The 14656-nt window shown below is 50.6% G+C and overlaps 1 protein-coding gene across 18 annotated transcripts in view; it reads left to right on the top strand.

The window, feature by feature from the left end:
- The window catches only part of LOC105479380 (calmodulin binding transcription activator 1), a 975024-nt gene that overhangs the window by 444601 nt on the left and 515767 nt on the right, over positions 1 to 14656 (top strand). Inside the window, exon 1 of one of the 18 annotated variants that reach the window (XM_011737377.3) lies at positions 2943 to 3153. The exons of the other annotated variants lie outside the window; for them this stretch is intronic. The gene's annotated coding sequence lies outside the window, so the exon portion shown is untranslated. Of the gene's footprint in view, positions 1 to 2942; positions 3154 to 14656 lie in introns of those variants that run through there. 18 annotated transcript variants of the gene reach the window in all.

Raw genomic sequence — 14656 nt, 5'->3', positions numbered from 1 at the left:
CCGATTGTTTCATCCCTGTGCACTGCCTAGAGCTGCCTCCTGGAGCACACTCTCTTCTTTCCTGATGGCAACAGTCCCACCTGATGGCAACAGTCTCTGGGCCAGAGGATGCCCATTGGTCTTCATGGAGGGAGCTTGGGTCAGGCCCACTTGATCTCCAATCCTGGTTCTGCCACCTGCTGGCTCTGCAGTGGTGCCAGCTTATCCTGCTAAGCCTAGCTTCCTCTTCTACATGGGTATATCTGCCCCAGGTGCAGGTGTGAGGATCCAGGGTAATGCTCATGAGGTGCCCAGCACTCTGGGTGGCACAGAAGTGACCAGAAAATATCAACTCACCCCGTGCTAAGTCTTCACTGTCCTTAAGATCTCAAACTATTTTTTCTTGATCTTCTTCCCTGATGACCAACACCCTTGTTCCTTCCTGCCCTTGTGGGCCACCCCCTCATACATCTTTCTTTGGACCACATCTTAGGCTTTTGCCTTGCCTTTACTTACCTGTTCATCCACCCACGCACCCACCCATCCAACCATTCATTTCTTGCTTCATTCATCCAGTGATGTATTGAATGTTTCCTACATGTGTATGTCAGGCTAGGGTGAGCAAAGCAAATTCAGTGTCTGCCTGCCCTAAACTTACAGTGCAGGAGAGGATAGAGACAATGGAACAGGTGCATGTGCTTGTATATGTATGTGAGATTGTGTGCGTATGTGTGTGAGTGTGTGCATGTGTGTGTGAATGTGTGATGGGAGGTAGGTGCTAACAGGGAGAATCTTGAGAAATGCACACTAGGGTCACCTAACAGGGTCCTGTGGGGTCAGGAAAGCTTCATGGAGGAAGTGGTTCTTACCTCTTTGAGCAGATACAAGCAACCTGAGGTCAGGGGTTATGCTTTCTAGGGCCTCAGAACACCAGCATCATCCACAGGTGAGTGCCTGCCATTTATACGAGGCCCTGGGTTTGCAAAGAGGGAGGAATATGCAAAATAAATAGTAATGCAAAGGGACAGTTAATAAATACTTGTCCAATGAATTCATGGATGAATGTGCCGTTGCCAGGCTTATATTTGCTAAGCAATCTTCCCAGCACATGTTAAATCTCTGACTCCCCATGAATAAGGAGCTTAGAAGAGCTTATTTGAGTTTCTACGTGGTTCATGCATATGCAAGCGAGATTCCTTTTAATCTCAAATTTTATTTTATTAGATGTATTTACATGTATTTATTAGTTCTCAGGTTTTCCTTGGGGCCTGTGGGAAATTTCACGAAGGTATCATCCCATCTTCACTGCAATGGTTATTTAGAGGGCAGGATGGAAGATTCCTGAATAACTCGATCACCCCAGATGACCAGAGATCTTCTGGGTGTGTAATGACCACAGACTAATCTTAATCATAATCACTACCATGAACCCACACGACATGCAGTTGTATAAAGGATCGGGCACCTCCACGTTTGTAGCACCTTTACATAAAGTCAGAGTGTTCAAGCCATCCTGGACCTCACCTGGTGGGAGGGAGAATGATGCTCTGCCAGGTGGAGGCCTTGGGTCTTGTTGGTCTCCTTTCACTGCAGGAGAGGCTGCAGGCTTAGCTGGAAACATAATCGCTGCTCAAGGTCAGGCTGTGCCCAATGGCCGAGGCGCTTGGCAAGCTAGCCACTGGATGGCCTAAATTTGCACCGCTCTGCAGGCTGTCGTCCCAGTTGGCAGGGGCGCCGCAGCTGGATGGCTCAGCGTCCACCCAAAGGGAAGTGGAAAAACGAGCAGCTGGCTGAATCTCAGAAGGTTTTCATGTTCCCAATGAGATCCAGGATCAAAACAGTTTTCTAAAACTATTTTCCACTTGCTAAAGTTAAGGTTATTATTATTATTTTTCAGGAAATCGGCTGTGTACGGGTTTTATTTTTAAACATCATCGTTTCGTACAGGAGCACAAAACTCATGAATTCCATCCCTGCTCAAGCGGGGTCCCAGGTTGGAGGCGTGACACCCGTGCCTCCCCACTGGTGTCATTGATTGCCAAGGGCAAGGCTCTAGGGTTAGTGGGGACCTGATGAAACCCACCTGGGGCTCTTGATGTGGGAGTGTTTGGTGGATGTGCCTCCCCATCCCGCTGCCGAGAGCCCTGCTCTGTAACTGGTCCATGTCGTCTGGATGGTCTGTTGGCACCCTGCCCATTGCACTTCGGCTTCCCATGCTGCCACCTGCACAGGCTGCTGCCCTGCTGATTCTTGGGTCACATGAGCTGCACCCTCATTGCTGCAGCCAGCTGATAGCAGAAAGCGCCTCAACCCCATCGTCCAGTGTCTCCTTGGCTGAGATGAGGAGGTTGTAGGAGAGGCTAAGAAGAGTCAGGAAGGGGCTGTAAGGGACCAGTGGGGCAGGGCACTGCAGCCCGGGGCAAATTCTTACTGATCTTGGCAGATCTTTTTTTTTTTTTTTGAGACGGAGTCTCACTTTTTCGCCCAGGCTAGAGTGCAGTGGCATGCAAGCTCCGCCCCCCGGGTTCATGCCATTCTCCTGCCTCAGCCTCCCGAGTAGCTGGGACTACAGGCGCCCGCCACCATGCCCCACTAATTTTTGTATGTTTTAGTGGACACAGGGTTTCACCTTGTTAATCAGGATAGTCTCAATCTCCTGACCTCGTGATCTGCCCGCCTCGGCCTCCTAAAGTGCTGGGATTACAGGCGTGAGCCACCGTGCCTGGGCAGCAGATCTCTTTTATTATCCACAAAGACCTCTTCTCTACTGTCACCCTTTCCCTCCCCACCAACAGAATCCTGGGAGCCTTTTCTCCGATTGGCCCTGGGAATTATTCATTTAAGGCATTGGATTTCCGGAACTTGGAACTTCCCTTTCCTGGGGATGTGGGTGGGGTGTTGCTGAGAACACTTGGGAGGGTCCATCAACGACCCATCAAGAGAGGCGAGGCCGGCACCTCAGTGCAATGCGCCAGCGGGGTCGACAGCTACCCCAGAGAAACAGGTGGAAGCTCGGACACTTAGCGGGATTTCGGGGGTTCACTTCTCTGCATCAGTCCGTCTCTGGAGAAGGTCACAGGCGCGTCATCGTAGACTTTTGGTTGGCTCAGAGTTCCCTCGACAGTGGCATTTCCAGCTCAGAAGTTCAGGGTCTAGTCTCCCTGCAGGAAGATGGTGAGTGACGGAAACGCATCCCCTCGCCTGTTCCAGTGCAGCTCCTCCACTCACTCCTTACAGGGTCCCTGCCAGCAGCGAACCTTTCCCAGCCATTGATTCCTCATCTCAGGGGTTGGGATCCTAGCACCCCCTTTTGGGGGTGTCCTAGGATGGCAGATGTGGGATGGCCTGGCGTGTTCAGCCCAGTGCCTGTCCACGGCCCCTTGAGGTAGGCATTTGCTTCTTGCCTTCTCTGGCTTTGAGTTCAGTTGTCCCCATATCCCCTGAGGATCCAAAAGGGGCTTTTTAACTCTGCTCAATGAGAACTTTCCTTGAGGCCCAACATATGCCTCCAAAGAACCCGCTTTTAGGGGGCATGCAGGCCAAGGTTTATTGCAGTAAAAGGGGGTGACACAAAGCTTACTGCCTTCCCCTCAAATTCCCCACCTCGCCATCCCGCCCTCATTGCCTGCCCCTTGTGGAATTACAGTCATCTGCTTGTTATTTGTGATTTCCACTCGCCTTCAAGCTGTTCCAGGCAATGGCTGAGTTTCATCACCTTTACAACCCTAGGATTGGGCGCACAGCAGGTGCCCGGTGAATGCTTGCTGAGTTCATGCTGTAATCCTTGTCCTTTAATTTCATTTAACATTTTCCTCTTTGACAAAGATAGAACATGCTCATTGAAGAACATTCTTACCACACAGAAAGATATAACAAAAAGCAACCTTCACAAACATCCTCTGAAGTCCCATTTCCCAGACATAGCTGGGGTCAAGGTTTTAGAGAACGCCATCCTTCCGGACTTTTCCTTATGCACACATAGATATATAAGTGCTGGGTATGTGAAGAATTCTATAGAAATGACATCTCACCATGCATTCCATTTTGCAATTTTTTTTTTTAAATCACAGAGCTCTTTCCATGTCAACAAATACAGATCCGCACATTTTTTCTGATAACTGTGTACTATTCTTTCTATCAATATCCTGTGATTCATTTACCAAAGCAGTTGACTGAAGTCTTTTTTTTTTTTTTTTTTTTTGAGACGGTGTCTCACTCTGTCACCCAGGCTGGAGTGCAGTGGCACAATCTCGGCTCACTGCAAGCTCTGCCTACCAGGTTCACACCATTCTCCTGCCTCAGCCTCCCAAGTAGCTGGGACTACAGGCGCCCGCCACCACATAGAACATAGGCTAATTTTTTGTATTTTTAGTAGAGATGGGGTTTCACCGTGTTAGTGAGGATGGTCTCAATCTCCTGACCTCATGATCTGCCCGCTTCGGCCTCCCAAAGTGCTGGGATTACAGGCGTGAGCCACCGTGCCCGGCCAACTGAAGCCATTTTTAAAGGGTTTCCACACTCCTTCTATCATAAACTATGCTGTGGGGCATGTCCCTCTGTTCATCTCTATGCCCCTGTCCACCAAAATTAGTGGGACCAACCCCTTTTACAGGATACCAACCCCATTTATAAGTAGTTTACAAGATGCTACTTTGCTTCTGTGAACTTATCTGTTTGTTTTATTGTTGGTTTTTTGGTTTTTTTGAGATGGAGGTTTTGCTCTTGTTGTCCAGACTGGAGTGCAATGGCATGATCTCGGCTCACCTCAGCCTCTGCTTCCTGGGTTCAAGCGATTCTCCTGCCTCAGCCTCCCGAGTAGCTGGGATTGGAGGCATGCGCCACCATGCCAGGCTAATTTTTCTGTATTTTTAGTAGAGATGGGGTTTCTCCAAGTTGGTCAGGCTGGTCTTGAACTCCCAACCTCAGGTGATCCGCCTGCCTCGGCCTCCCAAAGTGCTGGGATTACAGGCATGAGCCATCGCTCCCAGCCAAACTCATCCCTTTGTAAACGTCAAGTTGCTCCTGTGTGGGCCAATGATCCTGGGAGCTGCCTGGGTTTCCTAAAATGGGGGTAATGATCTTTTACGACAAGGGGCAACCTGAGCAGTGACCAGTGCCTCTCTTGCTCCAACAGGACTGTATGCTGCATGAGGACAGGAAGGGCTGTTTCTTCTAGCCCCTCCCCTCCCCAGGACTCCTCACGCAGGGCCCTGCACACGGGGAACTCGGGGTGGCTGCTGACGGCAAGAAAGAAGGGCTGAGGCAGGAGCCCCAGGCTGACAGCGCTCTGTCCCTCAAACCTGCCAAAGGTCGTCGCCAGGCTTTATACTCATCTTCTCAGCCACCTAGCTCCCCTGGCAGTAAAACATCATTTTCTATTAAATGAGATGTCTGACATTTACCAAACTTTTATGTGACAATTTAGAAGGAACTGGTTGCATTAAACAGCCTTATTAATATTGCAGTAACATGATTAGGGGAACATCATGGCTGTTAGACCACAGGGTTCTGATTTATGAGCTCTGGAGGCACAGAGGTCCCCATTGACCAAAACACCTTCCGCTCAATTCACGTACAGTTATCGAAATCCAGAGACAAAGTCCTGTGATCACGCAGCCCTACAAAGCGAGGGTAGTGTTGAGACCTCTTCAAGGACTCTGGACTCGGCCGGGCGTGGAGGCTTCACGCCTGTAATCCCAGCACTTTGGGAGGCTGAGGCGGGAGGATAATGAGGTCAGGAGATTGAGACCATCCTGGCTAACACGGTGAAACCCCGTCTCTACTAAAAATACAAAAAATTAGCTGGGCGCGGTGGCAGCGGGTGCCTGTAGTCCCAGCTACTCGGGAGGCTGAGGCCGGAGAATGGCGTAAACCCGGGAGGCGGAGCTTGCAGTGAGCTGAGATCGCGCCACTGCACTCCAGCCTGGGCGACAGAGCAAGACTCCATCTCAAAAAAATAAATAAGTAAAAATAAAAACAACTCTGGACTCTGTGTTTCCAACCAGGAAGTGCAGAGTATGCTCGTTAGACTTAAGGGGATTAGCACTGCAGGAGGGGGAGAGGAGGTTGGGGGGTGAGAAGGGGAGGATTGCAGGAGGGGGAGGGAGGTGAAGAAGGGGAGAGGAGAGTGAGGAGAGGAGGAGGGAAGAGGGCAGGAGGAGGGGAGGGGAGGAGGAGAGGGGGAAGGACAGAAGGAGGGGAGGGCAGGGAGGAGGCAAGAGCCAGTCTGGAGGGAGTGAGCCCGTGAGCTAGGGGACAGAAGGCAGGGGTTGGGCTTCAGCATCCATGAAGAACTCAATTCTTCAGTGACAGAGGATGTTTCTTTCTTTTTCCTCTGGTTATAAAACAGTTGATGTTCATTATAGAAAAGTGGAGCTACAGATAGGGAAAAAGAAGAAACCAAGCCACGTAGTCCCACGGCTCCCCGATGACCACTGGTGGAAAATGGCGCCTGGTATTCATGATGACTCACATCCAGATGTTCCTTCTCGGGGTTTTGAGAGGCTGGTTGGGCCCTGAGGCTCCAAGGAGTGCCCTGAAGGCCCTGGTGAAGTGTTCCTGGGGCGCTTTAACCCCAAGGAGCTCTGAGCAGCCGGAGAAAGGGCCGAGGTATCTGAACCTGTGAAGGACAGGAGCGCCCAGAAAGCTGGTTCCTAGGGTGTCCCCCGCCACATCTGGGGAAAGCCCTGCCTGGCCTGGCTCCTGGCCTGGCCCTGAAGCCTAGGTTTGAAATTGTAGCTTAATAATCCACAGCTGCGCTTTTGGTTGCCAGGGCCCTCCTGAAAAACTAAAGAAGGCCTTGGCAATTTGGGAGAGCTCTGGGAAGCAGGAATGAGGCCAGGGTCTGGGGAGGAGGGTGGAAGAGGAAGAAAGAGTCTCTGAGGGCACTGGCAAACCCCAGCTCTGAGCCTGCACCCTCTCCCCACTTTCTTGGACTCCTGGGGGCTGTGGATCTTGGCCTCTGAGTCCTGCTGGGCTGCTGCTCTGGGCTGACCCACCCTCCCGCAAGGCTCTATGGAAAGTGCCTTACCTGCTTATCTCCCGCCATCTGGAACATCCCCCTGAATCTCTCTGCCTCATCGCCCGGTCGTCCGTACCAAAAGCCATTCCTCTGATTCTAGTGTTAGTCCTGGCAGAGTGGCTGCAGTTGGCTGTCTTAGGTGTGGGAGAAAATCATTGTTCAGCCAAGAAGGAGGTGGGGGGTGGAGGGTTATCCCTCAGGCTCTTCAGCTCAGGAGCCTATGCCGGAGAAAACTGGGAAAGCATCCTTATTTGTTGGCCCAGGTGAAGAGCAGCCAGGCAGGGCAGCCAAGGTGACTCCTGGATCCAGACCCAGCCCCTGGGAGCCACGCCAGTCGGGGAGATGGCACGAGGAACTGGCGCCCGCAGTGTCTCTAGGACTGGGTGGCTGAGGCCCTCAGGCCTATCCTGTTGTGGGATTCTCTGCCTGAACCCAGAGTGACTCAGCACCATGCTCATGGCTGGGGGAACCAGTGTACAGAGGGAACCCCCGGGAACCTGGAGGGTGTGGCAGCAAATAGGAGCCATGGCTGCATCTGAGGTGGAAGGAGGCCAGTTGGGTCACATGGCAAGAGGGACTCCCAACTCGAGGTACAGTCGAGTCTGATGGTGGGATGAGAGCCCCGGTGGCTGCCTCCCTGAGTAGGATAAGCGGCCCCTGGGGGATCTGCCCAGGCAACTTTCTGGCCCCTTGATGTGGGCCTGAAGCTTGGAAATAGCCTGATGGTGTCCAGGCAAGGCTGAGGAGGAGGATGGCAGGAGCGTCCAGGGAAGCCAGGCAGGCTGGCTCAGGGGGCCGTTACAGGCACCACGTGACCCCAGCATTCATCACGTACTGGCTTAATGTGAGTGTGTATGTGTGTGGGTGGGGGGGAGAGAGAGAGGTTTGTTTTTTTTTTGTTTTTTTTTTGTTTTTTTTTTTGAAAGAGTCTCACTCTGTTGCCCAGGCTAGAGTGCAGTGGTGTGATCTTGGCTCACTGCAACCTCTGCCTCCCAGGTTCAAGCAATTCTCCTGTCTCAGCCTCCCGAGTAGCTGGGATTACAGGTGCCCACCACCATGCCTGGCTAATTTTTGTATTTTTGGTGGAGACGGGGTTTCACCATATTGGTCAGGCTGGTCTTGAACTTATTGGTCAGGCTGGTCTTGAACTTCTGAGCTCAGGTGATCCACCCATCTTGGCCTCCCGAAGTGCTGGGATTACAGGTGTGAGACACTGTGCCCAGCCGAGATTTTCAATCAAAGCCACTATATGGCTCTGATGAGATGGAGATGACAGCTTCCCTGTGCGGCAGCCAGACGGGACCGAGCGCAGGCTCCCTTGGGTCACTGCTTGGCCTCTGACATGTGCTGTCCTCTTCTGTCAAATGGGGATCTAATCCTACTGGACAGGATTGTGCAGATTAAAGGAAAAGCTTCTAATAGTGCAAACAAAGCAAGCATGGCCTTTGCCCTCACAGAGTCTACTTGGAGCTCAAACAGAGCAAGCATGGCTTCTGCCCTCATGGAGACTCCAGCAGCAGGGATGGCTCAGCCTGCCAAGTTTCATGATGCGGGTGCACGCGACGCCAGGGAGGACTTGGCTGGGAGACACCGCCCATCGGAGGCTGGTTTCGTTCTCCCTGATGGGGGTGGGCCCTGCAGAGGGAGCAGGGCCTGTTAGAGGACTCCAGGGCAGAGGGTGCCTTCCTGATCCAGGACCCTCCAGCCCTTTGTCCCTGTCCTATGGGGCTGGGGGACCATGTGGTTGACCAGCAGATGCAGGGACGGTTGCCTGGAATCCCAGTCTCAGTGGCTGAGCCAAGGCACCCTGGACTCCCCAGGTGTGGCTGTGCCTACACAGGGCTGCCCGGGCTTCTCAGTACTCATGGTTGGCTCTTGCCTCCCAGGAGACACGGACATCTGCCCATTCATCCCAGTTGTCTGTTTGCTTTGGAACCAGGAGCATGATTTACGTCCGAGTGCATTTTTATGTTTTGCACCAAAGGTTTTAAACAGTTCCTAGACAAAACAATTCTATTTTAATGCACAAAATTCCTATCTTGGGTTATCTTCTTTATAGCCACATATGTTTTATTAGTTTATTGTTATTGGCCTATCTCCTTGCTAGAACATAAGCTCCCTGAGGACCAGGGCACACCTGTGTAGCACTCTGTTCCTGGTGCCTACCACGGGGCCAGGCACGTAGGGAGGCCCCGGAAACAGGTTGGGAGGGTGCACAGACCGGTGTTTGCAGGGGCCAACTGTTTACGTAGCTCTCCCTTTGCAGCAGCTGCTCTCCGCCCATCTTTCTCTTAATAGTTATGGATTATGGAAAAGAAGAACAAAGCGCATTAAGAGGTTCCCCTACATTTGATTTGAGGAAGTTTTCATCAGAACGGCTCCATTGATTGGCCTTTCGCGTACAGCCTTATTCCCTTCTTACAAAATGAATATTGCCTTGTCTCCTTGAGAAAAATTGATTTCAGCCAGAAAGGAGAAGAGCAATCTCCCTCCTCCCCTTCTTCTTCTTCTTCTTTTTTTTTTTTTTCCTCCTGCTGAGATGGAATTTATCTCTTAGGTAGGTGGGGGGAACCAGGAATAATTGGACCAGAAGCTAATTCCCAGAGATTCATTGTCTTGAAAGCTCCCACCAGAATGTGGGAAGCTTGCCTTGAATTGCATGCTAATGATAAATGACAACTCTAACAGACCGTCACATTGAGATGTTTAGTCCTTCCTGCTAGGAGATGACACATTAATTTTCTCTCAAATTTACATTGGATTCTTAATAAAATATCGGTGTTGGAATATGACAAGTGAGGGGCCACGGAAGCACCAGGTGCCACTTGGGAGGCGTGGACTTCGGCCGGAGGAGACAGTGGTGGGGCTGAACATGAGCCAGGCACTGGGTGGCATTGGAGCAGGGCTCCCATCACTGTGCTGGGCTGGGGCTTACGTGGCCTGGCTGCACTAAGCAGCAGGAATGGCAGGCCCTCTTTCTTGACGATAGTGTTGAATCCAAAGACAGGTGATGCCATTAACCCTCTCTCATCTTAAACCCCTTTTTCTTTGGCTCATCACTGACCAAATGCTTTCAGCGTAATAAGTGAAGTTTTCTATTTTTAAGAAAAGTTACTGTTTCTTGATTAATTTGCTCATCTGATGAGCATTTATGGAGTGTTTGCTGTTTACAAGTTAGGAAGGTAGAGGAGGCAGAAGCAGCAGCCAGACGTGCCAAGTCTAAGTGGTCATACCACTTCCCGGCTTCAAAACCTCCAGTCGCTTCCATGCCCTTGAAAGCAATGTTCGGAATTCTCAGAGGACCCACAAAGCCCCGGGATCTAACCCCTCTGCATGTGCTGTTCCCTTTGTTTGGAAGGTGCCTCTCCTTGTTCTTTTTGGCTGACTTTTACTCTCTTCAATCTCTCGGTCTACTATCACTTTTTCAAGGGGCCGGGGAGTGGGGGTCATAACCCCTCTGCCCCAGTCTGGACGCAGCCTCTCTGTAGGATGCTGTCAGGTGCCCTCTGCTTTTTTTTTCCTTGCGCTTACGGAGTTGCACTCTCCAGGTTAATTTATGCTCTCTTACATTTTATGCCACATTTGTATTAAGATCGTAGTCCTCGCTTTTCCTTCATTGCTGTTAATACACGTGTACCCTTGGTTAATTTGTGTCTCTCATCACTCTTAGAGGAAAATCCACCCTGGTTCAGGAGCCCACATTACTTGGGGTGAGCTGCTTTCTTGCCCCATCTCCTGGCCCTGCCCTGTTCTCCGCCTGCCAGCCTCTGCCAAGCTTCCTCTTCAGGCCCGGGCCTTGCCACGCTCTCTACCGAAAGCCCTTCCGGGAGCCAGCTTTCATGTCCTTGCCTTCACCTCCGTTTTCACCCAGATGCTGCATCCTGGGAAAGGCCTCTGGGCTGCCCATCGCCACCCACTGACAGCTGTTATCAAAAGAACTCGTTTGCCATCTCTGGTGGGTCCTGCAGCTCTGGGGCCGGCCCAGGGCGGGCCTCTGAGCATCACTGTTCTTCCTCCCTACAGGACTGCAAGCTGTGCAGAGGCAGGGCTGTGGCACCCTCAGCACCCCACATGAATGCTCGGCCGTGATAGCTGCTCAGTAAATATTAACTGAACAAATCAGTGAACGTCAGTGTACAGTTTCAAGCCGAGGCCCTGGGAGCCCTGGGCAGGTGCATGAAGGAGGTGTTCCTGCACTCTTGCTCTGGAGCGAGTCTTCGTCATTACGATCCCTCTGAATGGGCAGCCTCTTCTTTTCAGGGACCTCCAGGGACAATTTATATGAACAAACTGTGGTTTAACGGTCTTGGGAAATACAAGTTGACTTTTTTTTTTTTTTTTTCTTTTAGACAGTCTCACTTTGTCACCCAGGCTGGAGGGTGATGGTGTCATCATAGCTCACTGCAACCTCCACTTCCCAGGTTCAAGTGATTCTTACACCTTGGCCTCCTAAGTAGCTGGGATTAAAGGCGCCTGCCACCACGCCTGGCTAATTTTTGTAGTTTTAGTAGAGATGGGGTTTCACCATGTTGGTCAGGCTGGTCTCGAACTCCTGACCTCAGGTGATGCTCCTGTCTTGGCCTCCCAAAGTGTTGGGATTACAGGTGTGAGCCACCGTGCCTGGCCAGAAATACAAATTGACTTCTGCCTCTGAGTTCTGGAAGCCCTAGCCACCCCTCATCCTGTTCTCAAGCCTCCACAAAAGCATCGTGGCCCTAGAGATGGAATCTAGGTCTGCCCCGACCTGCCAGCTTCTCCTCTTGCTTGACTTTTTGTGGTCAGCCTTCCTAGGGTTATAGCAAGGATTAAATGAGACTGACTGCATGAAGCACTAGCTACAGGATACAGCCATTGACTGTCCTTGCTTTTATTCAGAAAAATGAGGCCGGGCGCAGTGGCTCACCTCTGTAATCCCAGCATTTTGGGAGGCTGACGCAGGTGGATCATTTGAGGCCGGGAGTTCGAAACTAGCCTGGCCAACACGGTGAAACTCCCATCTCTACTAAAAATACAAAAATTAGCCGGGCGTGTTTGGTGGGTGCCTGTTGTCCCAGCTACTAGGGAGGGTGAGGCAGGAGAATTACTTGAGCCCAAGAGGCGGAGGTTGCAGTGAGCAGAGATCACGCCATTACACTCCAGCCTGGGTGACAAAGCGAGACTCCATCTCCAAAAAAAAAAAAAAAAAAGAAAAGAAAAGAAAAATGAAAGCATGTGCTAAATCTCTGCGAACGAAGCTCTTTGGAAGTGCCAGCTTCTGGGTCCTGCCCATTGAACACAGCAAGAGCAGGAGCAATCACGGCCATCTTGTGGCTTGTGGGGGGCTTTTAGGCCGACGAATCTATCTAGTCGTTTGTTCTCCGATAAGAAAACCTCTTTTACGATTTTCAATTTGCCCTTATTTTAATGAAAAGAAGCTGGGGTTGGACCGCCCAAGAAGGAGCTAATCAAATAAAGCAAATTGGTGCTACCTTCTCCTTGTCCTTATTATTCCTATGGCTCCAGCTGGAATTTATTATGAGAAGCAATTGGTTTTCATATCTGGCAGATTGCAGCCTGGGCTGGGCCTGTCAGCCTTTTCTTCCCCCTCTTTCCATAAATAGCTGAGAGTGGCCGGGCTGCGCGGTGTGGGGGAGGACGCGGAATGCTTGTAACCAGTTTTCTTGTTTGGTGTCCCCCAAATCGTGAAGACCTCTGTAAACAAGTCAGAAGAAGTCTCCTGGTTGAAAGTTAATAAGCCAGTTCCTTCCTGTGAGATTCGGGCTGTCGCCGTGGCTTCTCGGGGTTCCGTGTGGCGTCCTGTCAACCTTGCTATGTGCAAGGCATCAATTACCGCCCTCGCTGGGTTTGTGCGAGGGAGAGATAAGCAGAGTCTCATTCCTTCATCGCACTTTTTCCCTCCCCTTGCAACAAAAGGAAGAACTACAATTTAAATCAGGCTGAGCCCGTCCTTGCTCTGTATGAAGTGTTTCGCCATGAGCAGTTCTTGGGGTCCCCAAAGTACCATGAATGTTGCAACTATAGAAGGGGAGGGGTAGCTGGGATGTGCCAGGGATTTGAAACAAGACATCAGGAAGGGGTGCAGTGGGGCAATTCCCTGGTCCTCCCCTTACTGGCTGTGCGACATTGGGGAAGTTACTTCCCTTCTGTGTGCCCCAAGCCTTCTCACCCTGTAAAATGAAGATAGTAATACCCAGCTACTAAAGTGACTGTCAGACTAAAATGAAACATGGGTGTAAAGGGTCCTCCCCGGCACCTGGCACAAGGTCCATGCAGAATAAACAGCAACTCTTCTTGTTGTCGCAGTTGTCCTGGTTGTTACGGACATTTTAGTCCAGGCCACGTACCTCTAATGGTGCATGGAAATCAGGCCATTCCGTGTTGGAAAGATCAGAGAGAAAGGTGCAGGTGCATGAAATATGTAAGCTGCAATAAAGGGTGACATTTCTCATTTTCCAACTGCCCACTGGAACAGAGATTCAGCACTGGCCTCAGGAATAGTGTCCACTCTTCTAGGACACTGCAGGCCCTGTCTTGTCACAGGAGCCTGATTGACATCTGGGGTCAGGGCTTCCAGCCAGGCCCTTCCCTGTGCCTTGTGGCAGGAGCGACAGGACCAAAGGCATTGGGAGGAAAGAGCAGAGCTGACCTAGGGTTTGGGTTCCAGTTGGAAAAAGAATTCTTTAGAAGCCATGCAGATACTGTTCCTGGAGTCCCACTGGGAACTGGGACATCATCTGTTCTTAAAGGGGTGCTGCAAGTAACAGATCTTATGAATTCAGTGAAGCAATAGCCAGTCACCCTGAACAGAGCTTATTGCACAAAATCTGCTGCCTCCGGGCCAGGACTGGGGGAATGGGCTGACAGGAGAAAGATCCACCGCAACTCCACGGATCGCTGGAATAGCAGGCTGGGTCTCAGCTGTCTGCACAGATGAAATTGGTGGTTGTTGAGGTCCTGGAAATGATCGGTTAGTGACAGAGAAAGTGGGGGTTTGGGGGAGAGGGGCCATGAAGCAGACCTGTCTTGGATGCATTGATTTCTAAAGCAAGACACTGGAAAGAGTATCCACACTTTTTATTTTGCAGAATTAACCTAGTCTTCAATTCAATCCCCAGTTGCTCCATAAATTTCTACTTAATGTCCACACGCAAAATGTCTCAAGAACACATCGCCCCTCAGATCTTCAGTTATTAATCATCTTTTATCTACCTAATTTGAAAAATATCACTCCCTAAAGTGATAGGTGAGCCTGTGAGCTGCCAGTGTTTGGGGATGGCCTCTCCCATGGGTGGGTTTGCCAGTGCACCTTACAGTACACCATTTCATTACTCGCTCAGTCCCTTCATTGTTACTCCTCACAGGAGAACCCTACAAAAAGAGGACAAGTCTGTTAGTACAGAGAACATGTGCTGTATGATAGGCAGCACGCTGGGTACTTTACACACATCCTACTCACTAAAACAGAGAGACCAAGGAATTTGTTCAAGATCACACAGCTCTTAAGGAGCTGAGCTAAAATTTAAGATACAACCTAGATCTCACTCCAAATCTCATGATAATCTTTTAAAAAATATTCTATTATGGAAAATTTCAAAAATCTACAAATATGAATAGACCAGCATAATGAATTCCCATATGCGTATCATTCAACTTTAA

The sequence above is a fragment of the Macaca nemestrina genome, chromosome 1 (assembly GCF_043159975.1).
Source record: "Macaca nemestrina isolate mMacNem1 chromosome 1, mMacNem.hap1, whole genome shotgun sequence".
In the NCBI taxonomy this organism is placed as follows: Eukaryota; Metazoa; Chordata; class Mammalia; order Primates; family Cercopithecidae; genus Macaca; species Macaca nemestrina.
The sequence above is the reverse complement of the archived record's forward strand: the minus strand, read 5'-3'. Positions and strand labels throughout refer to the sequence as shown.